Consider the following 26,682-nt stretch of genomic DNA (forward strand, 5'->3'; position numbering starts at 1 on the left):
AGCATGTTCTCTAGACATGAACCCTATGGAAAGTGCCTGGGATAGATTGAAAAGGGCTGTTTATGGACGACGTGACCCAACAATCTGGACCAACAGTGCCTTGATGTTATGCCACGACGAATACAGGCATGCATCACTGCAAGAAGACGTGCTACTTGGTATTAGAGGTACCGATGTTTACAGCAATCTGGGCCACCACCTCTGAAGATGTAGCTGTATCGTGGTACACCATGCAATGTGTTGTTTTTCATGAGTAATAAAAAGAGCGTAAATGACGTTTATGTTGATCTCTATTCCAATTTTCTGTACAGGTTCCGGAACTCTGGGAACCGAGGTGATGCAAAACTTTTTTGATGTGTGTATTAAACGAATATGACTCATTACGTGTTAAGACTTTGGTTGCTTGACGCTCAGTGATGAATGTTCCATCTCCAGGCGACAGAATGGACAGCGTAAAGAAGCGAAATCAGAGGGTTGCTCCTTTGATTTGTATGAAATCAAGCGTTACGCTCGATGCCATGTTGAAACAGGTTAAAGGGAAGCGGTAGCTGCTTCGTACTACGGTAGCTGCTTAGTACACACACACACACACACACACACACACACACACACTCACACACACACACACATATATATATATATATATATATATATATATATATATATATATATATTGGTGTGAACTTACACGTCTGGGCTTAATTAAATATATTTGTATAAACTGAATTTTAATGGAGTCTAATGCCATCATTTAAAGTAATACCTACGTGTTAATTTCAGGGTGAAAACGTAATGAAAATCCCAGCACCGATACAAACACTGAAACTCTGCAGAACTTCCGGTAAAAGATGTTTCTGTTGGAAGTGAAGTTGATTTATCAGCTCTTACTCTTAGTACTGGGAAAGAAAAATTAAGGTATAAAATAAAACGGCTGCAAGGAAAAAAGACATTTACAAGACAAAGTAACTTCATTGTCATCTGAAGTTAAAAGCAGTGGCAGTTTACACCTCGCTTACATGAACAGTAACGCATGTAAAAGCCCAGTGTGGAACAGACAACCAAGAAATGTAAGTTCTATATGTTTTCAACTAATTTGTTCATAATGTAGATACATATGCTCATGTTTTCTCCATTTAATAAATGTTTGAAGTGCCCTTAGTTGACCTCGCCACCTCGTACCAACTACAGACACAACAGTCTACTGCCAGGTATTGAATGCTCTGATTCCAGTGTCATCGCTCTGCCGTGCATAGGGACTTTGGATGTGGAGACGAGTTTCTAACTGTCCATTTACGTATACTACTCTGTTATGTGAAACAAGTGGGAGAATCACTTTTGTCCACCAAAATCCCAGGATGTAAGCACACCCCTGTTCCATTAACCAGAGGTATTACAATGGTATCGTAAGTTTCAGAATAGGAATGTACTTTGATTCTCGAGTCTTCCGTATATCACCTTCTTACCATCAATATGACCACAATAAGTTTTACACTAAGGAATTAATTATATTAGCTGGTGGTGGGCATTGACTTGAATTAATGGGGAAAGTTGAAAATTCATGCCAGAGTGGGATTCGAACCTGGGTCTCCCGCTAACTATGCAAGCCCTGAACACTGCACCATCTGGACACAGTGGTCATCGGAACTGCACAGACTACCTTAGCACGCCTCCCATCAGACCCAAATTGAATTATTTAAGACTACCTGCAGCTGTCAGTTTTTTTTATCCATTGTACAATCGCACAATTTCAGTTTTAGATTATTAACAAGCATCAAATGGTTCAAATGGCTCTGAGCACTATGGGACTCAACTGCTGTGGTCATAAGTCCCCTAGAACTTAGAACTACTTAAACCTAACTAACCTAAGGACAGCACACAACACCCAGCCATCACGAGGCAGAGAAAATCCCTGACCCCGCCGGGAATCGAACCCGGGAACCCGGGCGTGGGAAGCGAGAACGCTACCGCACGACCACGAGATGCGGGCTATTAACAAGCATCATATTAAATGGTAGCAACATACATTTAGTATATTAGCAGTCAGTTAAAAGTTAAACATCATGAAAGCTAGATTCTAAAATGTGCTGGGATTAATAAAACTTACTTCACGAAAAATTCATCCTAGGCACATTATGCCATAGAAGTCTTTGCATCAGTCTGTATTTAAATAGCATCCACCAGTAGTGTGCTTAAATGTGCAGATGTCGTAACTGTCATAAAATTGATAGCACTGTGATTATGTCACATTTCCTGCTTGAAATCTCTTTAGATATTTGTATTCCTTAGGGCCTGCATCGTAATATAACTCAGAAACTTCTATATTTATAAAGAGTGTACAGACTCGCTGCTGCTGATATTAATTTTTATTCTTTCACTTTCACTACAGACCTGTTTTGGCTAAATTGCCATTATAGAGCGCCCTGCAATAGAACGTGGGTGATATTATTTTCATTTTATATTATAGTTAAATACTGAGCACGGATCACTTGTTACATTATATTGTCTAGATAACTGACAACATTAACATCGAGGCTACTGTATTTTGACTTCGTTCTATATTTTCTGCATTAAGGAAGTAATTAATTTGTTGTGACAGTAAATGTAACAGTTTTGCAGCTATAATGTCATATATGTTTACAGAGTGTAAGTTCTGTCATACATATGATACATACATTATTTGGTTGTGCATATATCTAGCTTTCCTTTATGTTAGTAAAACTCTATCTTTGTAGCGATTGTAGGTGCCGTTAATATATAGGTGTTTATTGGGTAGGCGTTTTTTATATGACGTATGTGCTTTTGTTAACTTCTGTTTCCGACAATTTTTGGTAAATTTTGACATTATAGCACGTATTGTATTGGCGCTGTGACATGCTTCCAGAGAATTTATATGAGCAACGACATAAGATTTTATTTTGGTGTGCATCATCTTTGGCCGTGCACTGTGCTTTGAATTTATTCTTTTTCTTTTCGAGTAGTTCAATAAAACTTTTTTAAAAAGTATTGACGATCAAGATCCCTCTGTTAGTTCAGTCTTTCTTGTGGTTATTTGTTTTTCTGGAGTGATGTGTAATTGCTCTAGGATTAATAATAATTGCTATACATTCTCTACTAGTCTGTAGTCACGTTTAATTATTTTGCAGTTTATGATTTAATACAATATGATACTTCATACTTATCAAAGAATTTGCCTATGGGATACTTAACTAATCTAAACGAAACTGATAGTTTTGAACTTGAATCTACATGTTTCTTTTATAATTAGTGAGCTTTGATAAATGGAAGAAATTTTTTTGCACTGTTATTACTCTTTTAGTGACTGTTAGTACACCTAGTTACTTATTTGTGTTACATTTAAATAGTTATTATACAACATCTTTTGAAATAGCACTCGTTGTAAAGCCAATTAATGAGGAGACATGGATTTCAGACTTGTTGCTTCTAGAGTTAAGCCATACGTATGTACTCAGTGTCGAATGGTTATTGCCTGGTAGGGAAGATGTATTGTGCAACTTAATGCAAGTACTTAATATGTAGAACACCTTTTAATAATTATCACACTCATACTTAAAATTACATTTATTAACCATTAGAAAAGAAGAAAACCGAGCGAGGTGGCGCAGTGGTTAGACACTGGACTCGCATTCGGGAGGACGACGGTTCAATCCCGCGTCCGGCCATCCTGATTTAGGTTTTCCGTGATTTCCCTAAATCACTTCAGGCAATTGCCGGGATGGTTCCTCTGAAAGGGCACGGCCGACTTCCTTCCCCATCCTTCCCTAATCCGATGAGACCGATGACCACGCTGTCTGGTCTCCTTCCCCAAACCAACCAACCAACCAAAAGAAGAAACGTTTCGTGGAAAGTGTGATCACGTAAATTAATGAAGAATTTTATCATTTTTGGGATAAAGTAACGTTGAATATGTCCTATTGATGATGTAGAGAATGACGGGATGAATTTTAAAATACTATTTTCTTGATGTTATAGTTAAGTGGAGAGTAGCTGCGTGTTGAAGCAGTAAAGTTTTTTATGAAGTATTGAAAATCTCTTGGAAGATGATACAATATGATTATGTGTTAAGGCTCTTTGCAAATAAGTGATAATGATGACGATGATTATGTTGCATTATGGAAAACTGTGGAGTGTTATGCGTATTATTGAAATATTGTGTGGAATAAGATGATGAAGGATAGGGTTAGGCATTAAGGATCATGAAAATGCATTAGTGCGTGTTTATTGAGTCATAAGAAGTGTTTCAAATGGTCAAAGTAATTTATAAGAATAAGTACAAGTATGGTTCCAGACTGAATTTTCACTCTGCAGCAGAATGTGTGCTGACAGAAAGCTTTCTGGCAGATTAAAGCTGTATGCCGGACCTGGACTCAACCCTGCAGTCTTTATCTTTCGCAGGCAAGTGGTCTACGGTCTGATATACCAAAGCAAGAGTCGCGACCAGCCCTCACAGCTTTACTTCCGTCAGTACCTCATCTCCTACCTTCCAAATTCCACACAAGATGTCATGCATACCTTGTGAGAGTTTTACTCCTGGAAGGAGGGATCAACGGTTGATTGGATAGGTGGGAAGTGTAATAATAAGGCAGTAGAAACTTGTGCAAGGTTGGTGCGAGAGTTTGAAAGAGAGTTGGTGTGAGAGATAAGAGCTAAGAGATGTGGAATGCCTATAGTATTTATACACTACTGGCCATTAAACTTGCTACACCAAGAAGAAATGCAGATGATAAACGGGTATTCACTGCACAAATATATTATACTAGAACTGACATATGATTACATTTTCACGCAATTTGAGTGCATATATCCTGAGAAAACAATACCCAGAACAACCATCTCTGACCATAATAACGGTCTTGATACGCCTGGGCATTGAGTCAAACAGAGCTTGGATGGCGTGTACAGGTACAGCTGTCCATGGAGCTTCAACACGATACCACAGTTCATCAAGAGTAGTGTCTGGCGTATTGTGACGAGCCAGTAGCTCGGTCACCATTGACCAGACGTTTTCAGTTGGTGAGAGATCTGGAGAATGTGCTGGCCAGGGCAGCAGTCGAACATTTTCTGTATCCAGAAAGGCCTGTACAGGACATGCAACATGTGGTCGTGCACTATCCTACTGAAATCTAGGGTTTCGCAGATATCGAGTAAAGGGTAGAGCCACGGGTCGTAACAAATCTGAAATGTAACGTCCACTGTTCAAAGTGCCGTCAATGCGAACAAGAGTGACCGAGACGTGTAACCAATGGCACCCCATACCATCACGCCGGGTGAAACGCCAGTATGGCGATGACGAATACACGCTTCCAATGTGCGTTCACAGCGATGTCGCCAAACACGGATGCGACCATCATGATGCTGTAAACAGAACCTGGATTCATCCGAAAAAATGACGTTTTGCCATTCGTGCACCCAGGTTCGTCGTTGAGTACACCATCGCAGGCACTCCTGTCTGTGATGCAGCGTCAAGGGTAACCGCAGCCACGGTCTCCGAGCTGATAGTCCACGCTGCTGCAAACGTTGTCGAACTGTTCGTGCAGATAGTTGTTGTCTTGCAAACGTCCCCATCTGTTGACTCAGGGATCGAGACCTGGCTGCACGATTGGTTACAGCCATGCGGATAAGATGCCTATCATCTCGACTGCTAGTGATACGAGGCCGTTGGGATCCAGCACGGCGTTCCGTATTACCCTCTTGAACCAACCAATTCCATTTTCTGCTAACAGTCATTGGATCTCGACCAACGCGAGCAGCAATGTCGCGATACGATAAACCGCAATCGCGATACGATACAATCCGACCTTTATGTAAGTCGGAAACGTGATGGCACGTATTTCTCCTCCTTACACGAGGCATCACAACACCGTTTCACCAGGCAACGCCGGTCAACTGCTGCTTGTGTATGAGAAATCGGTTGGAAACTTTCCTCATGTCACCACGTTGTAGGTGTCGCCACCGGCGCCAACCTTGTGTGAATGCTCTGAAAAGCTAATCATTTGCATATCACAGCATCTTATTCCTGTCGGTTAAATTTCGCGTCTGTAGCACGTCATCTTCGTGGTGTAGCAATTTTAATGGCCAGTAGTGTAGTTTTAATTTCTCGCCAAAACGACGATGGATCTGGGAGGGGACATGACAAACTGGCCGTCGTACAATATGCCGTTCGTCTGTATTTGAACAAAATAGAGTAAAAATACATAAAAATACGCTGAGTAACAAAAAAGTGAAGCACTCAGAAGGGAAGGAGGAAAGGAAATGAAACTTGACTTGCTAAGAGGCCGTGTGTTGTCATTTCAGTGATTACAAAATGTAGTAAATTTGTAAAGAACTGCGTACTGTGAGCCAACTTATGAGCATGACGTTGCACCCTCTCTTGCCTGGATTCATGCACTGATTCAGTTGCAGGTGGTGTCATAAAGCCATTTTACCCTCTCCTGAGGGAAGCTGGCCCTGCTTTGTAACTGGTCCTTGATATTCTGGATATTTGTAATGGAAGAGTGCTGACTTCTGAGCTGCTCCTACACATGTTCTGTGAGGAAAGATCTGGGGATCTAGACAGCACGCGCGTACCTCAGCATCACACAGGCAATTCATAGACACACGTGCTATATGTGGACGACGAACATTGCGCAACGATACTGTCGCATGAGAGGTATCACATGGGAATGCAGGTTGTTCGTGATGCAGCGGTGAAACGTTAGAGTTCCCTCAATCACTACCAGCCGCGACTAGAAGTCATACCCGATGCTTCCCACGCCATGACACCAGGAGTAAAGTGCCGTCCCAAAACACTGGTAGACGCCAAACTCGTCGACAGTGGTCGTACGCGATAGCGCAAAACCGCGATTCATCGCCAAACACAATGCGACCCGTTCACCAGCAGTCCATGCTTTGCGATCACGGTGCCACTCGAAATGTAGCCATTTGTGCTGTGGCGTTAATAACAGCCTACGCACGAGGCGGTATTCCATAGACCGGCTGCAGCTTGTCTCCCACCAAGGGAGAAGGATGACACAGAACGTTGTAAGGAGTCCATTACTTGTTCTCAGATAGCAGGCGCTGATGTGAAGGGGTCAAAATGTGCGTGGTACGAGTACGTGTCTTCCTGTGCCCTTTACAATGATCACGCAACATGTGATACTCTTCACGGCCCTAATGTAACCTACCAGACCTGGTAACAACGCCTAACGCGAAGAACACTAATGGACTCCAGTAGCTGTTCTGCCTGTCACAGGGAACTGGAACTATAGTCATGTATACACCCGCCGATGGTGTGTATGTATACGAAGGTACATGGGTATTCAGCATTGTTTTCTAGCTGCTTCAGTTTGTTTTTTGTCAGGTTTATTAACAAGACTAAAAACGATTATCGTAAGCTTGGTAAGATAGTGATTTGTGTGATATTGAAACAATAAGTATAATGGTGCTGTGGCTCCTAGTAACATTTATTAGATGATGCAGATGGAGTTGGAGGGTAAATTTTACGAAAAAGGTGGAAGACGGTTACTGAGAAGGGTCACGACGTTGGGTAGACAGTAGGATGCGGATTTGTTCGCATTTATGCAGGGGAAAATGGATTGGAGCCTTCATTTGGAATGGAAGAAATAGGGTATTAATAACAAAAGGTGGGTCAGCATTGGTCAATGAAGTAGAAACCTTTATTTTTGTAGTCTCATTAATACAAGTGGAGTCCACAGAGGTGATACTAGGTGATGATGGTCGATTTGCAACAGAAATAAAGATTTCTGCTTCAACAACGAATGCTAATCACACTTCTGTTATTAGTGCTGGTGTGGTGTTTGTGGTGCACACAACTCCTGATGGAGTCCCAATTCAAAGAAATAGGATAGATTATGTTTGATGGTATGGAGAGGTGGAATGATTTCAAGTGAGAGGAATGCGATCGTATACATTATTTCTCAAGACAAAATTCCTTTTTCTCAACACATACTAATCGTACAGGGATGAATGAGGTACCCTAAGAAAGTATTTTTACCGGATTCTGGCACTTCATACCTGTTTTACGCTAAGCCTTACTACTTGTGGCAAATTTTAAAATAAGACGCTTTTAATAATCATAGGCAAAAGGGTATAATGGATGCCCAGCTTCATGTTGTATTTTACGAAATTAACGTATCAATCACGAATAAGAAACTCCCTTTTGAAATTATGTTATTACAAAAACCATTTTATTTGCTTGAAAGTAGTTATTAACTGGATAATTGTATACAGAATTGTGACCACTGCGGTAGTCAGTCAACTCTGCCAGTGGTGCAAGCTGACTTTTCTAAATGAATATACTTTCCGAAACGACAAACACATTTGTGACTGTCGCCTTGAATTATGTTGCCTATTGCTAGTATTGTTAACATCGAGTATAGATTTAAGTGTCAGGAAGTCATTTCTGAAAGTATTTGTATGGAGTGTAGCCATGTATGGAAGTGAAACATGGACGATAAATAGTTTGGACAAGAAGAGAATAGAAGCTTTCGAAATGTGGTGCTACAGAAGAATGCTGAAGATAAGGTGGTTAGATCACGTAACTAATGAGGAGGTATTGAATAGGATTGGGGAGAAGAGAAGTTTGTGGCACAACTTGACAAGAAGAAGGGATCGGTTGGTAGGACATGTTTTGAGGCATCAAGGGATCACAAATTTAGCATTGGAGGGCAGTGTGGAGGGTAAAAATCGTAGAGGGAGACCAAGAGATGAATACACTAAGCAGATTCAGAAGGATGTAGGTTGCAGTAGGTCCTGGGAGATGAAGAAGCTTGCACAGGATAGAGTAGCATGGAGAGCTGCATCAAACCAGTCTCAGGACTGAAGACCACAACAACATTGCTAGTATGCTCTAACATGAAACTTCCTGGCAGATTAAAACTGTCTGCCGGACCGAGACTCGAACTCGGGACCTTAGCCCTTCACGGGCAAGCCCTCTACCATCTGAGCTACCCAAGCACGGCTCACGCACGACCCGTCCGCACAACTTCAATTGTGCCAGTACCTCGTCTCCTACTTTCCAAACTTCACAGAAGATCTTCTGCGAACCTTGCAGAACTAGCACTCCTGGAAGAAAGAATATCGCGGAGACATGGCTTAGCCACAGCCTGGGGGATGTTTGCAGAATGAGATTTTCACTCTGCAGCGGAGTGTGCGCTGATATGAAACTTCCTGGCAGATTAACATGCTTACGAAAAGTACTAAGTTTCATTAAAATCTCAAAATACAGTTACAAGTTAGTGTGACCGTAGTAATATACCAGGTAAGAAGAGAACACTACGTTCCAACCTATACATTTAGCATTTATTTACTTCTTGGTATATTATTTTTGTATTTTTCATCAAAGTTCTCTTCAGCAGCTAATAACTGTAAATATTAAAACCGAAATTTAGAAGCAATTGATGACAGTCAGACATTTTATGAGCACTAAATTACATTTTTTTGCTTCTTTTACTTTGTGTTTATATTTGCTCATTAATTATTAGCTTTTGTGAACGATAGGGTGGTGTAAATACTACTGTCATAAACAATAAATGACAGGCTTACGATGCCAAGGAAAAGAACGTTAGAAGCTGTGAGCGAGAACCGTCACTCCAAAATAGTTGCCACAGCTCTGGATCTAGTGTCTAGCATTGCTATCTCTGGATCACGGGGTCCCAGGTCCGATTTCTGGCCGGGTTGGGGATTTTCTCTGTCCGGAGACTGGATGTTTGTGTTGTTCGCATCATTTCATCATCATCCTCATCATTCGTCTAAGTGGCTAGAGTGGACTGTGAAAACAAACAGTGAAGCAATTGGGACTCTGTACTGGCGCTGATGACCGCGCAGTTGAGCGCCCCACAAACCAAACATCATCCAAAATAGAAGCTGCAGCTAAAACACCTGTTCAAAGAGTAAGGTGGCATTCCTTCAGCTACCCTTATCCCAATGATTACACTTATTCCGAATGCTGTCGCTATTTAAAACTATGAATGTGCGAAAGTTCGAGCGCGTCCCCTGCTCTGGAAAAGCACACGGTGTGTGTGTGTGTGTGTTGATATAAAGAAGGCAAGTCGTGGTGACAGAGGCACGGCACAGCCGCTGGAACTAATAGTTCTCAGCATTTTCTGAGAGATTAAGAAATGGTAAATTAGCGGGAAAATTGGAAGTTCAGTAGCGTAGCAGAATGTTCGCCAAACCAGCAACGTATGTATGCAACCCTGTGAAGACGACTGTTGCCATGCTGGAAGACAGGGATGTCCACAGCTTCCTCACAACGAACATGTAGAAGGGGAAAACCTGTTCACTGAGAATGTTGAAACAAACAATCTGAAAAATATTCGCGGTAATCTGGGTGAGTGTGTCCTTCATGTTACAAAAAACACCCCCCCCCCCCACAAAAAAATCACAGAATCACCTCCAACCGGAACTGAATCTACGTACTGCGAGTTTAACGCCTCACTCACCCGTCCGTTCAGCCGACGACTTGCATCGTTTGAAAAGAGGGAGAACTGCCGGACTAAGCACTACCAGTCAGCTACTATCCAGTTTGGGGAATTTTACGCTCACTGAAGATTGCGAATTTCGATGCTATCGTGAGCAATGGTCTTCTCCGAGGCAGACGAGTCAAAATGCCCTCTGCGTGGCGTTCCCTTAGCAATGTTCTCTCAGAAACTGGTTGAGATGGACCTGCATGTGCCGACAGCAGCAATAACAGTCGCATTTGAAAGCGACTGTCTTTGACAAAGCGTCATCAGTCCCTTTGGGTTACGACTTTTTTACGATTACTGCTGTGCTTACGCCGTGTTGCTTGGTTGCGAGTGCTGTATAATTGTAGACCTACTAGACAGCCCGCTTTGACGTACCAGCAAACCGAGTAACTTCATTCACGGTATGGTCATGAGCACGTCCAAGTGGTACGAGTCACATTGTACGAGAGCTACACCATCTACAACGCTCTAAGGTAACCAGTGTTCACTTTGAATAACGTTTTGTGAACTTAACTTTGGCTTATAACTTAACAGCACTACGATTTGTGTTTCTGCGCAGTCACGACGCAGGGCTGACGCAACTACTTAGATGTGAAGATGATTCAGAGTGATCGAAACATATAACCTAATTAATAATGTGCAACTGAGATGAAACAATAAATGATACTTATCTTAAATAATTACACAGTGACACGATTTGTCAACTGTAGTGACATTTAAACAGGTTGTTTGCTTACTGTAGTCCCCAATTTTCGTTCTGCTTCTTCTGTATCTCTCCATCAAACGCGAATTCTGATTCCATTATCACTGAACGAAGTGGATCTGCCTTGAAAAAAGTCAGTTTTATTTCCTTATAGCCAGACGTGTCTGGCAAATTCTCTCTGTCATATTAAGCGGACTTTTATCTCTTGCAGCAGAATGAAAGTATATAACGCACACACGGGTATTTGCGGATCTGTGATATTTATTAGGTTGGTGCGTAAAGTTCATACCGTGTTTGTTTAGCATGTTCAAAAAATGTTCAAATGTGTGTGAAATCTTATGGGACGTAACTGCTAAGGTCATCAGTCCCTAAGCTTACACACTACTTAACCTAAAATATCCTAAGGACAAACACACACACACCCATGCCCGAGGGAGGACTCGAATCTCCGCCGGGACCAGCCGCACAGTCCATGACTGCAGCGCCCAATACCGCTCGGCTAATACCGCGCGGCAAAATAGATACGTGTTTCAAAGTTTTACTGAGCTACAAAGTAGTCACCAGCGTTGTGTATAACCCGTTGCCAGTCATGTGGAAGTCATAGGATACTCTTAGCAGTTCTGAAGTGAATGCCGTGATGTGTTTCCTTCAGTTTAGAAATCGAGTTGAACTCAAGAGGGCTTAAGTCAGGGGAGTGCAGTAGGTGGTATAGCACCTAGCAGACCCATCAGTCATACAAATCAGTAACAGCTTGCACTGTACGTGCTTGAGCATTGTCCTGCAAAATTATGGTCAGGTCCTGCAGAAAGCGTCTATGCATCTCATTTTTGGAACACAACCTACGACCAGCTTAGAGAGAAAAGTGATGACACTTTATGTAGGACCTGACCATCATTTTGCAGGTCAATTCTCAAGCACGTACAGTACAAGCTGTTACTGATTTGTTTGACTGATGGCGCTGCTAAGGGCTGTACCACCTACTGCACTCCCCTTACTTAAGCCCTCGTAAGTTCAACTCGATTTCTAAACTGAAGGAAACACTTCACGGCATTCGCTTCAGAAGTGCTACAAATTCGTCGGGAAATAGACCGCGCCGCTCGAACTGTCAATACAACTGGCACTGCTAAGAGTATCCTACGACTTCCACATCGCTGGCAACGGGTATGTATTTTGTACGAGCTGTAAATAAATAGTTGCGACTATTAAAGTTGCAACCTTCGTTGCATGGAGAAAATGGAGAATTCGGAACATTTCCGGAATATTCTTCATTTTGAGTTCAATAGAGGAGGGGCAGCAGTGGAGGTAGACAAAAATGTGCGCCGTGTATGGGGCTAAAGCCATTGGCCAGAGAACGGCAAGAAAATGGTTTTCTCGCTTTAAGGACTGTCGTTTTGACACTAGTGGCTCTCCAGGTCCAGGAAGACTTACGGAGATTGATGAAGATCGTTTAAACCTAATAATTCATAACGACGCACGTCAGTGTACCGGAGAACGGGCAACTGTGATGAGCTGCGATCATTCCTCCATCGTGCGACATTTGCATCCAGTGGGGAAGGTCCAGAATCGGGTTTAAGGGTACCGCATGCTCTAAGGTAAAATCATAAAAATCAGTTGGTAGCAATATGTGCAACTGTGAATACTCATCATCAATTGGCTCGTGTTCAACACCGATCATTCCTATTCTGTATCGATACTGGTGACAAGAAACGTTGTCTAAATGCTAACATAGGGAAAAGAAAGGAATGGTTGATCCCAAACAAAGCAGCAATTCCCAGTCCAAAGACCTGCTCGCATCCACAAAAGGTAATGTTATGCATCTGGTGGAACAGTAACGGCGTAGTGTATTGCAAATTACTTCCCCAAGGTTTAGCCATCACAGCTGAGATTCATTGTCAACAAATGAGACGTCCTGCAGACGCAGTCCGAGAACAACGGCCAGGAAGACTCCGACAAGTAATGCTTCTCCCCAATAACGCCCCCCCCCCCCCCACATTCTGCTAGACTGACAAAAAGGTAATATACAGGAGTTGGCAAGGAGGTCACTCCGGACCCATCTTATTCATCTGATCTTGCGCCCTCAAATCTTCAAGGAACTTGCCTTCCGGATGAAAATACGCTCCGAACATGGCAAGACGAGTTCTTCGCCTCAAAACCACGTGATTTCTACAGTCGCGGAATTGAAAACATACTCCAGGGTTGGCAGACTGTTGGAAATAGTAAAGAACATATTATTGATGACTAAAGTATCCGTCATGTGTGTCTGTTGGGTTTATTAAACTTATGGACAATTACTAGAAATTTAAGTGCCAGCCTAACAATGTAGCAGTGTCAGTAACCATTAGAATGTTCTATATCTAACTCTCTACGCACTAAAACAAGTGTTATTAAAGTTCATAGCGATTACACAAGAAATCCATTACAGATGCGGCCTATAATTCTAACAATGCGTCGGATTCCCCTTTCCGCTCTTCGTACAATTGTTCTCATGTGTTTTCAGACTCGTGAAAACTAATAGCTTGCTTATTACTGCTATTTCAAATTGTTGACTCAATGATTTTTACGGGTTCTTGAGTCATTCGTTCGATTAGAATTTTATAAGGACGTTGATAACCTCGATACTGAGCACTGTAAATCCAAATCATAGCGTAAAGGCTTACTGATCCTCTTTGAAGGGGATCGTTTTGGGGTGAATAAAAGATGGCTATTACTTTTGATGTACGCACAAATCTTCGGTAACAGGAATATTTCCACAGATTTGTTTAACAGATTTATCTTTTACGAAAGCAGAAAGAGTACTAATAAAAGTCCGAAATGTCCCAAAATCATCCCACAACTGTGTTACGATGTATGTACAAAAACAGGAAACATACAGCGGCCAGCAATCGTGCAGTGTATCGGCACAGTCCTTGTCCATGGCAGCAGAAACAGCTGTTAACTACTATCCTCTTACACATGTGACAGTGGCGTCAGTGAAGATTTAGAAAAATCTTCTGAACACGAGTCTGCCGAAAAACGTGAAGAAATATTTAGTGACCATAGAGGCATGAATCATTTAACAATTCCCTGGAATATTGCTAGGCTCTACAGCACATGGGCAATATTGAGAAACGTCAGCGCGACTAAGATATGGCATAGATATCAATGATATTATAGTTTTGTTATTTTGCTATCCGTTATATAAACGAGGATAATGGAATGTAGTCGAATTAAGTCAGGTGATGCTGAGGGAACTAGATTAGGAAATGAGACACTTAAAGTAGTACAGGAGTTTTGCTATTTGGGGAGCAAAATAACTGATGATGGTCGAAGTGTCAGTAAGTCGTTTCTGAAAGTATTTGTATGGAGTGTAGCCATGTATGGAAGTGAAACATGGACGATAAATAGTTTGGACAAGAAGAGAATAGAAGCTTTCGAAATGTGGTGCTACAGAAGAATGCTGAAGATTATATGGGTAGATCACATAACTGATGAGGAGGTATTGAATAAAATTGGGGAGAAGAGGAGTTTGTGGCACAACTTGACAAGAAGAAGGGACCGGTTGGTAGGACATGTTCTGAGGCATCAAGGGATCACAAATTTAGCATTGGAGGGCAGCGTGGAGGGTAAAAATCGTAGAGGGAGACCAAGATATGAATACACTAAGCCGATTCACAAGGATGTAGGTTGCAGTAAGTACTGGGAGATGAAGAAGCTTGCACAGGATACAGTAGCATGGAGAGCTGCATCAAACCAGTTTCAGGACTGAAGGCAACAACAACAACAACAACAACAACAACAACAACAACATGCATTTAAATGAGATATGTATCGCCTTGATCTGTGAAACAGATTTGCTTATATGGCTTTAAATGAGGTATCCAGTTTTTTGTCTGTTTCGTTGAAATATCATGCAGATACAGTTTTTCCTTTTTTTCCAAGCGGTCTATTAATAATGTAAATCCTGGAAAATTTGGAGATGGCTTACGAGCGGGAGCTAACATGAATGAGGATGAATACAAGTGTGGTGTGTCCACTTGTTACTGTGAATCAGATGTGGGTTCAATACCTTATACGATAACAGAAAAATCAGTCAGACCAAATGAGGGACACACAAAAAGAACTGTTTTTTAGAATTATTACATTACACTAAATGGTAAAACAATAAGCGTTCGGCTACTACGCAACTACTTTGGACCAACTGAACGAAATATATGGGGAAGGAGATTAGAATTGTGAAATTTCATTAGGACAATGCCCCAGACCACAATAGTTCTTTGGAAATAGGTTTGAAATGTGAGCTGTTGGAACATCATATCATTCAGTAGATTCATTTTACTTCCACCTACTTCCATAGCCAATGGAATTTATGTATTATAAATGTTTTCTACTCAGTGAAGTAATTATGGCCTCCGTAGATAGGTTCTTTACAGAATTCCTTGCACTTGCCCTCGAAGGGGGTGACGTTAGGTGAACATTTATAATTTCAGTACTGGAGGTTTTAATAAATTAACACAAATAACCTCGATAGTATTATAGGTAGCTTATATGCACAATGAAAACAGCAAAGCTTCTGATACATTGGTTGGTTGATTTGGGGGAGGGGATTAGGGAAGGGAAGCTGTCGTGCCCTGTCAAAGGAACCATCCTGGCATTTGCCTGGTTTGAATCTTCGTCCCCCCGAATGCGAGTCCAGTGTGCTACCTACTGCGCCACCTCGCTCGGCTATGGTACACCTATAAGAACTGAGGCACGTTTATTACCTTCCTAAAATTTTCACGACTGTGTACTGATACAAATTGAACTTTAGCTAGAGATACTAGTTACTCAAATGAGGCCTGTAACTGGTTAAAGGAAAGCAGAGGAATATGCATAAAGTGGGGATACTTCGAAAAAAATAGTCTTACCATCTTCAGCGATTTGAAAGTATTCTGGATAACTATAAAAATCAGTTTTATGTCTTCGTTTGAAGTGCGGATCTGCCGCCTCATCTAGACTTCTCCATACGTTACAAAGTTCACTGTATTAGACAGAACTAGTCGCCACATTGTGCCATAGCCATGTCATATTTACAAAAGCCATTAGTAACAGCGTTGTCATGTCTGTTAATACTTATACTGGTAAGTTACCTTCAGCTTTGCATAGCTGTCATATTGCTATATACCCACAGAATAGTAATAATAATAATAATAAGCAACTTGAACGTCTGTGAAAAAAAAAAACACAAATTCAGTAATTCTGCAGTATTTATTTTGCCTTGTTGATGGCGTCTGGTAAGATAGCGCTCAGACACAAAAATTAACCAGCAAATGAAAATTTGCCAGGCCTACTTGGCTGACTTCGTTAGTGGGGTACTTGCGAAATACATATTAGTAGCATTACTGTCATACTAATTCAGTCCGTCAGAGGGGTGAACATTAGTGACCACTATGCGAAATAAAAAGTAATTGGGTGAACAAGAGGATCATCGTGAGAAACATATACTAAAAAAAAATTGATAACACATCCAGCTGTCTTCAGGTCTCGTACCTCCCTGTTTCCAGAACACGGCTGTGCGGAAGCTGCAAGATATATGAAAACGCGTATCAGTGGACACAGCAGCTCTCCAAGTTTTTAAGTCGCATTATAGTTGCTCAGTATAGGAAGCGTTTGTGTTTCATGAAACGACAATACGTACATATAATTACTGGAAGTCTCTGCCCACTTCGGAAATCTGTTCATTGAGTTGCCTATCGGCAGGCGTGAACTAATTCAATGCTACAGAATGGAGTGGAAGATTTGTCCACAGGTTCTGACGCCCCTACTCCCCAGTGCAACTGCACCACGGCGCGTTTTAGAAATTGAAATTTAGGGATATGCTCTGTCCACTGAGGCGTCATTTTTCTGTAGGCCTTGTAGTTTTTGTTCAGTCCATCCTCTGAAACTCCAGAGCTATTTATGAACAACCCCGTATTGCACATCTTGGTCATGTTTACACATCTTCACCCGCAACGTTTCTATTCCTGCTACACGCCAGAAAAAACTGAAGAATAGTAGTTTTCCTGTTGAGCAATATGCTATCCAGTTACATTATTGTGACCACCTGCCAAAAGTCTGAATAACCACCATTTCTAGTGATGAACAGCTAGGAGACGTGCAGGAAGAGAGTGAGTGGGATTCTGGAAGTTAACTGACAGGGATGTGGAGCTATACTGACTGCAGTGCCGTGGCCAACTGCTTTAGGTTTCTCGTTAGAGGGTCCATGGCAGGTACAGCCCGACCGAGGTGGTCCCATAGATTCCCAATTGGGTTTAAGTCTGGGTGTTTTGGAGGCCAGCGGAGTACCGTAAACTCATGTAGTTCTCTTCAAACCACACACGTACACTGTGAGTTACTTGACACGTTGCATTGTCCTGTTGGTAGATGCCATTGTGCCGAAGAAAAACAAACTACATGCAGGGCAGGACATGGTACTCAAGGATTGATGCATACCGTTGTTGATTCAGTGTGCCTTCCAAAATGACGACATCACCCCTTCTCCAGCTTGAACTCTTCTGACGATTGTTGCCGTTGTTGATTCAGTGTGCCTTCCAAAATGACGACATCACCCCTTCTCCAGCTTGAACTCTTCTGACGATTGTTGCAGCTGTTTGTTTTCAAACGTTTCATACAGTACACGCCAATGGCCATCTGTCAGATGGGGCATAAAACGTGATTACTATGAAAAGGCCACCTGTCGCCACTCAGTGGAGCTCCAGTTGTCATACTGGCGTGCGAAATCCAGCCACAGCAGTCACCATGGGTGGCATGGACCAGGCACCTGCTGCGAAGGCCTATACATCTGCAGCAACGATAGTGGTAGGAAGTGGGGATATCACCCCACGTTGCGGGTTGCATACATTCAGGGGGAAACTTGAGTGATTTATGATCCCTTCCCCCTCTCTTTAACCTACTGTTCTGCGAAATGGTTTATTACACTGTAGGTATAATTTTTCCTTCCGAGAAACACTCCCACGCCTCCTCCTCTACCGCCCCCACACCTCTGAAAACCTCCAACATTTCCCCCCTACCTTCGCCGATACAAACACGCTTTCAGGCTTCAGTTATTCGAATAGCCCCCTCCACTCTATCAATCTGATTGATAACTAATTGAATTGGTCCATTAATTAACCCCTACCGTCTGGTAAATCCCGCTGCTCCCCTCCCCTGTCCCATCTGTAAGTTGGCGGGGGTATGCTGGAGAGGTAGGATTTCACAGCAGAAATTTCAATTACATAGAAGAGGTAGATTGTTTATTTATAAAATTCAACGTTCAGGGATTGGATCTCTCTTGCTCATCATCCTCTAATGTTTGGGAAGATGTAGGTCTTGTAAAATACATCGAAAAGAAGTAATTAAATCGATAGCTGTTTTTATTCTGATCGCACAAGGAATGCTGTCATGAAACACTCACCACACGTAATTACACTGTTAAAACCTTTCGATTTGCAACAGATGCACAGATACAGATATAAAGAAAACAAGTCAAATGCACTACAGCTGTAGAATATGTGGCTGGAAGTGACTGGATGCATTCGAATACTGTACTGTCCGATCAGAAAAATAGTATATTTGCGCTAGGTGTTGACAACTGTACTACAAAAATGGTTCAAATGGCTCTGAGCACTATGGGACTCAACTGCTGTGGTCATAAGTCCCCTAGAACTTAGAACTACTTAAACCTGACTAACCTAAAGACAGCACACAACACCCAGCCATCACGAGGCAGAGAAAATCTCTGACCCCGCCGGGAATCGAACCCGGGAACCCGGGCGTGGGAAGCCAGAACGCTACCGCACGACCACGAGATGCGGGCAACTGTACTACATTTACAAGTAATTTTAGAATATGTGGTGAGAAGTGATATCACAATCGCATAGGCAGGAATGACACAAAATCGGTAAAATCACGAAAACTGATGGAAAATATGCATAAGATGAGGGAAAATACGCTAAAATGCGGTGGAAGCTGAGGGGGGATGAGAGTACTTGCATGTCTTCTGCTTGGTGCAGGAACACTCTTGTACATGCAACTGAGAATGTGACAGCGAAAGGAATACGAGAAAAAAATTTACTTGGAAGCACTGGGAACCAGGGAAACGGCCGTTTTTCGTTAAAGCTATAGACAGTTGTAACAGAATGTTTAACGTGGATGACCACCAAATGTAGAGTAATAAATTTATATATGTCGGATCAGAGGCCCAGGTGTGACCTCAGATTTATTGGCAACCACTTTGTAGATTTTTATAAAGTGTCCTTAGCTAAAGAGCGTTGTATTACCAGCTGGGGGACAGCAATGTAGAACTACAGAATGGATTGTGTTTGACCCTATGCAAGACTGTTTAGTTGTTTTAAACCCTAACAAACAGTATTTCCAATGTGCTTCTCTGTCCTCTCCAACGATCACAACCTTGTGGTGTCAGCCAACAAATACCTTACAGAACGGCGGCTGCATGCTTTTGTAACAACTTTCAACTGTATGTCTGTTGAGGTAATAGTGATACATGCAAGTTGACTGCGGTCCTTGATGCTTTCCTGGGAAGGGAAACCAACTTCCTCTAAATTAGCATCTGCATTAAAGGATGAAAGAAAGTGGATGGAGTGATTGGTTGAAAGGGATTATAACGAGGTATTATTTAACGACAGACTGATGATGCATTCTAGAGAGAGAGAGATGATGTGGCGGGTCATCTATGACACATTTAACAATTTCTTTTGTGTTCTCTCAGGGTGCATCAGTTCTGTGCTACAACATAAAATCGACTCATATACAATTGCGTGTTTTGTGTGTGACTTTGTCTGTCTACTTGCAATCGTTGACAGTAAATCTCTCCGTACCACAGTCAGCAGGGGACTTCCAACACATGTGTAGTGAATAATGTCAATCGATGTATAACCTATTTCAACATCCTCCTCCAGATAAACGAAGATGTATGCAAACTACTCCATTTCTCTTCCATATCTTGGACATAAATCGAGTCTTCAGTTTCATAACTCCAATTATTCTAAGTTTGTGGCACACATTTGTCAGGTGCTGCAAACCCTATGTATACATTTGCTTGACAGTTGTCCTGTTTCTGCAGAATGGCATGTAATTTCACGTGTCAAACACTGCTGTTATAAGTTTGTTTCCTTGTAAGAGACATTTTCCGTTCTGACTTGCACACATGTCAGGATTACTGTAGCTCTCATTTGTATTCTGTGTTTTCTCCTGTACATAATTTTTCAGCGGTTCAGGATTGGCTAGGTACCTGACAGTTGGTTTTATAACATCTAAAACAGCAAGTGGCAAACCATGTTTGTCGATTTATGGCTTTCCACTGGCTTCTGCCTGAAGATATTTGCTCCATGATATATCACAAAGGGAATGTTGAGGAAAGTTTGTGGAAGAATAGTGCCCACACAGCTTTCTGCGTTGTTTTCACACTATCTAAGTTATCCCTTATAGCTTTTCCATAATATACTTGTAAAGTGTGAATTTCATTGTCTGTCAGTCTATTAACACCTCCTAGTGACTTTCCATCTTCTAATTTCATGCCTTTTATTTCTTTCTTCAATCTGAGTCTACCTCCCAATCGCTTTTGAACATGCCCAACAAATTCCAGTTTTCAGTTTTATTTTGTGAGTCATAGGGATTGCTCTCTAAAACAGTCTTAAAAGCACTGTAATCTTCATCATCTAGATACTTCACATAAATAACACAATCTTGTTCAACTGACCTTTGGAATATTAGTTTCATCTCAGCTGACTCCATCGCACCACTGGACCACTGGTAATTCATGCTGCACACTTTTTTGTGTTGTTACTGCCACCTTTCTTCTTCACTGCCATCACTGTTCTTTCCTGCGTCACAGTGACAACAATATTTGCTCATTACTTGGAAGTCTAAGATTTTCCCAGCATCCGTAATAATGACAGATGATACACCATGAAGTGATGTATGGCCTCCTTCATCCAGATTCCATCACAAGAGACAAACAGATCTGTCTTCACTACATAGTGTCCTTCTTACCCTTCGTTGTTAATATCTACGTCTCCTTCGACAGCTGCTTTCATGTCCTCCTTGCACTCAACTTCAAGAGCACTGAGGAGTATTCCGTTGTAATCGCTGTAGCAAGTTCATCAACCACAAAACAAATTTGTGCCTCCTCTGCCTACATCAAGCACCTCATGGTGTAACACGATCTTGTATTCGCCTCGTACATCTTCCCATGGAGAACAGAAGTATTGAACTGAACATCATATTTACAAACGTTACACAAAACACGTATATTACTTATAGTGTCAATTCTGTCACTGTCATCATACAGTCTGAGGCTTTTTGACCCACAATTACCACACGTACATGAAATATTAATCATATGGGCAAGTATTTCTAAGTCAGTTAACCTAGATCCACTGAAAAACTCGTCTTCACTAATTTTCTTCTTCAAAGAACTCAGTTTCTCGAAAATCGTTCTTCACACTTAGGAGCAGTATCCTTTTTGAATATGCGTGCACTGGTACGACCGATTTCGAGCAAAACTGGTTGATATACGAAAAACTAAAACTGAAATAAGTTTGTAGCACATACTATAAAATAACCACTTTGTAAACGAAGGAATAAGCAAGTATAATATTTCTCTCAGCCTTGTAGACTCATCTGCAGTTCGTTTCGATTGCGTGAAAGAAAAATTAACGCATAAAAAAATTCTAGCGTAGAGAAGGTGTGAATCACAGTATAGAAAGAGGGGACGTGGCAGGTGCAGGTGCCCAATAAACTTTTTTTTAAACGTATTTCTGGCCAGAATTCGATTATGAAACTTTACGATGTTATTCTTAAACGATCAGTCTAATAAATAATGGAATAAAAGAATTCGAATTTTTCGTAGTTTTGCCGTACATCTCGCCTTAAGGAATCAGAGATTAACTAGTTACTTACTGCCTGGAAAGAGCCACTGTGGGGTGGGAATGAAAAGGCGGTGACATTAAGAAACAGCTCAGGAGTATCTGGAGCAGTTTCAACCAAATTTGGTAGATACGTAACTTATTATTTGTATGAAAATACTGTGGGAGTGAGATGTCCCACCACTACTACCACCTATGGGGGTACGGATAGAAGGTGTGACTCAAAAGTTTTCGAAAACGATCTTTTGAAATTCATTTTCTGTATTTAATTGATTTGGAGTTCTTTTAAAAATATGAAATCCAGTTTGTATCTTGTGTGTGCTGTTCAGTGTGTAAAGCAGACCGCGAGATCGAATACAGCAGCAAGCCAATAATTTTGTCAACATATTTCGGATCATAAGATGAATCCACACGGCTGTATACCACAGATAAATTTAACATCATCTCTGGAGTCGATGGTGTAAAACAGCAGTGAATCACGCACATACATCTGCATACACGCGTACGGTCAACATCTCCTTTCTAAGCCCGCCGATCTATGTCGACCAAACTTGGTGCACATATCACTCATTACTAGGAAAGAGACACTGTGGGGATAAAAACCACCAGCCACCCATTGGGATGGAGGTGGGTGTGATAACCTGGCGAAGAACAGAGAGGGAGGGCGGAGCAGGTCGGCAGAGTAGTGGGATAAGGAGATGGACAGGCAGAGAAGGGGGAGAGGAGATGGACAGATAGAGGGGGAGTAGGAGATGCACAGAGACAGAAGGGATGGACGATGAGAGGGGGTAGGAGAAGATGGACAGGAGAAGGAGGAGTGGGTGGTGAATAGGCAGAAGATGGAGGAGGAGATGGACTAATAAAAGATTGTAATAAATAAATACCCAGGAAACGCTGGGTCTCTCAGCTAGATTGCTATAAAAGAGACAATCGAAAAAGTAACAACAAGGGGAAGAGACACACATATTTACAAAAAGCGTAGAATACCGGACCAATAAAGAATCTATATCGGTATCTTGCTGAGAGCACAAAGTTCCTGTAGTTAAAAAAATGTTTACAGGGTATTACAGACAAGAATTAAAATAGGCAAAGAAATCTCCCGAATAATACGTCCAAGCAAAGGTAGCTACTTTGTTTAAAGTTCTTGAAGATGAAAAGATGCGGAGGAATTCACCTAGACGTAGAAAGGGGTTAGTTATCGAGCTTACAATGCGCTGAAGATCAAATAATGTTTGCTGCAGATGACGATGATATAGAGTACACAGTGAAGAAAAACTTCGAATAACTAGGGATGACAATAAAATATTCTGAAGCAATATATCTCCCTATAAGCAGCGAACAGCGTGACATTGTAATACATGGAAAAACTATTGAGGCATGTCGAAAGTATAAATAACTGAGAGTTACGAGTATAGCCTCACATATGGGTTCCTGTAAACACGAAAAAGCAGGGGACCACACAAGCTAAACAATCAGTCAATAAGGTGAATTACAGCAGACGAAATTAATAAAAAAGTTATATGGATCAATAAAACAATGCTTTCATTTATATGGAGCAGACTCCTAGGAAATGATAAAACAAGACAGAAAGAGAACTGAAGCCTTGCACATTATTTTTTGAGATAGAGTTACAAAGTGAGAAAGTCTCCCAAATACAGAAATCAGGAAGTGAATGAAAAAGCTCACGTACATCACCGAAAAACCGAAAAAACCCGGTATTTAAAATCGTATGGCGTGTGATGAGGTTAAAAAAAAAAAAAAGAGAAAGCACTATGCCGGCAATCTCATTACAAGAAAAAAATGGGGAATATCCTACACAGAATAGAAATATCAAGTGCAGAAGGAAAAACAAAGAAGAAATTTAAAAGAAGATTTATGCAAGGATGAAGATGCTTGGATTCGAGGTGGAGTAGCCTAGAGAACTGCGAAAAAGAGTTTATAACAAGAGGCACAGTGCCTGTGAAGATTATTGAAAAAAAAAAGTTGTTGTTCCCCAGTAGTTAGTCGCTTCCTTAACAAAACTGATGTGAAAACGCACTCCATTTATTTTCAAACAGTTTTTCTTAGTTTGCAATTTTTTTGTAATTTTGAGCTGAGCTATAAACATTTATTCCGTGGAGTAACGTTTGTGTTGAACTGTTCAGTTGGCGCCGCCAGAGTGGTGTAAAGTTTATATTTCAGTCAGATGCTGAATCTAGGTCACCGGTTACGACTTTTGTACTGTTAAAAGTAAATTTCCCAGGCTGTTGTAATTTGATTCCATAATGCTAAACTTAAGCGCTCGCTATGGAAGCTACCAAATAACTTTTAAATAAAATCCTTCTCCGTTTAAGAAAGGCAAATGTCACAGTGTTTCAAGGTTTCAGATAGCTGGCACGGTGCTCGAGATACTGCAGTACAATCTGAACTTGCGTGGCTCGAGTGTCAAGTAATGCTTTTGGAAGTGCACTAAATCACTACGGATTCCCACCAACATTAACACGGGAGAACTCTCCCTTGGCATGGTCCGTCAGAGGTGGTACTCTTCCGCCAAGGAGCATACGATGTTTAAAAGACGCGCCAGCAGCGTGTGTAGGGAGCGAGCGCATCGCCGGCACTCACCGTCGCTGCCAGTCCTCACATCCGCGTCGTCGGCCGCGCAGCGTCGCACTGGCGGCGCGAGACCAGCCGCCGACAGCCGCCCCTCCACGCCTCCCCCCCCCCCCCCCCCCAACACGCCGCACAACAAATGCCGGCGTTCTGACACCGCAACACTTCAGCGCAGCCGCTGCCACAAGGTTCCGAGCAGCGACTGTGTCGGAGTGGTGATCGCTACCTACCTTGATGCCGTAACAGTGAACTGAGGCATGCTAGAGCGGCCAAATGATACACTGGTGAGCAAAACTTCAGAGTGTAAGTAAAGCCAAGTTCACACATGCAACTAATCTGTCGCCACAGATAGTGGCATACTGGAGTTGCAACGCAGTTGCATGTGTGATCTCCAAGTTTTCAGTGCCGCAACTTAAACGAAGCAACTTTTGTCATGCTACAAATACACTATTGGCCATTAAAATTGCTACACCAAGAAGAAATGCAGATGATAAACGGGTATTCATTGGACAAATACATTATACTAGAACTGACATGTGATTACATTTTCACGCAATTTGAGTGCATAGATCCTGAGAAAACAATACGCAGAACAACCATCTCTGACCATAATAACGGTCTTGATACGCCTGGGCATTGAGTCAAACAGAGCCTGGATGGCGTGTACAGGTACAGCTGTCCATGGAGCTTCAACACGATACCACGGTTCATCAAGAGTAGTGTCTGGCGTACTGTGACGAGCCAGTTGCTCGGTCACCATTGACCAGACGTTTTCAATTGGTGAGAGATCTGGAGAATGTGCTGGCCAGGGCAGCAGCCGAACATTTTCTGTATCCAGAAAGGCCTGTACAGGACATGCAACATGCGGTCGTGCACTATCCTACTGAAATCTAGGGTTTCGCAGGTATCGAGTGAAGGGTAGAGCCACGGGTCGTAACAAATCTGAAATGTAACGTCCACTGTTCAAAGTGCCGTCAATGCGAACAACAGGTGACCGAGACGTGTAACCAATGGCACCCCATACCATCACGCCGGGTGAAACGCCAGTATGGCGATGACGAATACACGCGTCCTGTTGTGACTTGGCAAGACAGCCAAGCCACTAGGAGGTAGCCGAAAGGCACGCGTTTAAGCTCACGCAGGCTGGCGTGAGGTCTGGAACAGGTAAAGTAATTATACTAGCAAAAAAGGTACGTAGCTTCTGGAATACTTAACTTTAATCCATAATTGGCGAACATCGGTCTGACGGTACATGCATCACAAGATAAATAGCAAATGATAATGGCGCCTTGCTAGGTCGTAGCTAATGACGTAGCTGAAGGCTATGCTAACTATCGTCTCGGCAAATGAGAGCGTAATTTGTCAGTGAACCATCGCTAGCAAAGTCGGTTGTACAACTGGGCCGAGTGCTAGGAAGACTCTCTAGACCTGCCGTGTGGCGGCGCTCGGTCTGCAATCACTGATAGTGGCGACACGCGGGTCCGACGTATACTAACGGACCGCGGCCGTTTTAAAGGCTACCACCTAGCAAGTGTGGTGTCTGGCGGTGACACCACACTTCAAATGTGCGTTCCCCACGATGTCGCCAAACACGGATGCGACCATCATGATGCTGTAAACAGAACCTGGATTCATCCGAAAAAATGACGTTTTGCCACTCGTGCACCCAGGTTCGTCGTTGAGTACACCACCGCAGGCGCTCCTGTCTATGATGCAGCGTCAAGGGTAACCGCAACCATGGTCTCCGAGCTGATAGTCCATGCTGCTGCAAACGTCGTCCAACTGCTCGTGCAGATAGTTGTTGTCTTGCAAACGTCCTCATCTGTTGACCCAGGGATCGAGACGTGGCTGTACGATCCGTTACAGCCATGCGGATAAGATGCCTGTCATCTCGGCTGCTAGTGATACGAGGCCGTTGGGATCCAGAACGACGTTCCGTATTACCCTCCTGAACCCACCGATTACATATTCTGCTAACAGTCATTGGATCTCGACCAACGCGAGCAACAATGTCGCGATACGATAA

General features: G+C 42.3%; 1 protein-coding gene across 1 annotated transcript in view; it reads right to left on the reverse strand.

The window, feature by feature from the left end:
- The window catches only part of LOC126198736 (calcium/calmodulin-dependent protein kinase type IV-like), a 610,244-nt gene extending 585,490 nt beyond the window's left edge, over window positions 1–24,754 (reverse strand). Inside the window, exon 1 of the mRNA XM_049935272.1 lies at window positions 24,669–24,754. The gene's annotated coding sequence lies outside the window, so the exon portion shown is untranslated. The remainder of the gene's footprint in view (window positions 1–24,668) is intronic.
- Window positions 24,755–26,682: the final 1,928 nt, after the last annotated feature.

This window comes from Schistocerca nitens, chromosome 8 (assembly GCF_023898315.1).
Source record: "Schistocerca nitens isolate TAMUIC-IGC-003100 chromosome 8, iqSchNite1.1, whole genome shotgun sequence".
NCBI classification, from domain to species: domain Eukaryota; kingdom Metazoa; phylum Arthropoda; class Insecta; order Orthoptera; family Acrididae; genus Schistocerca; species Schistocerca nitens.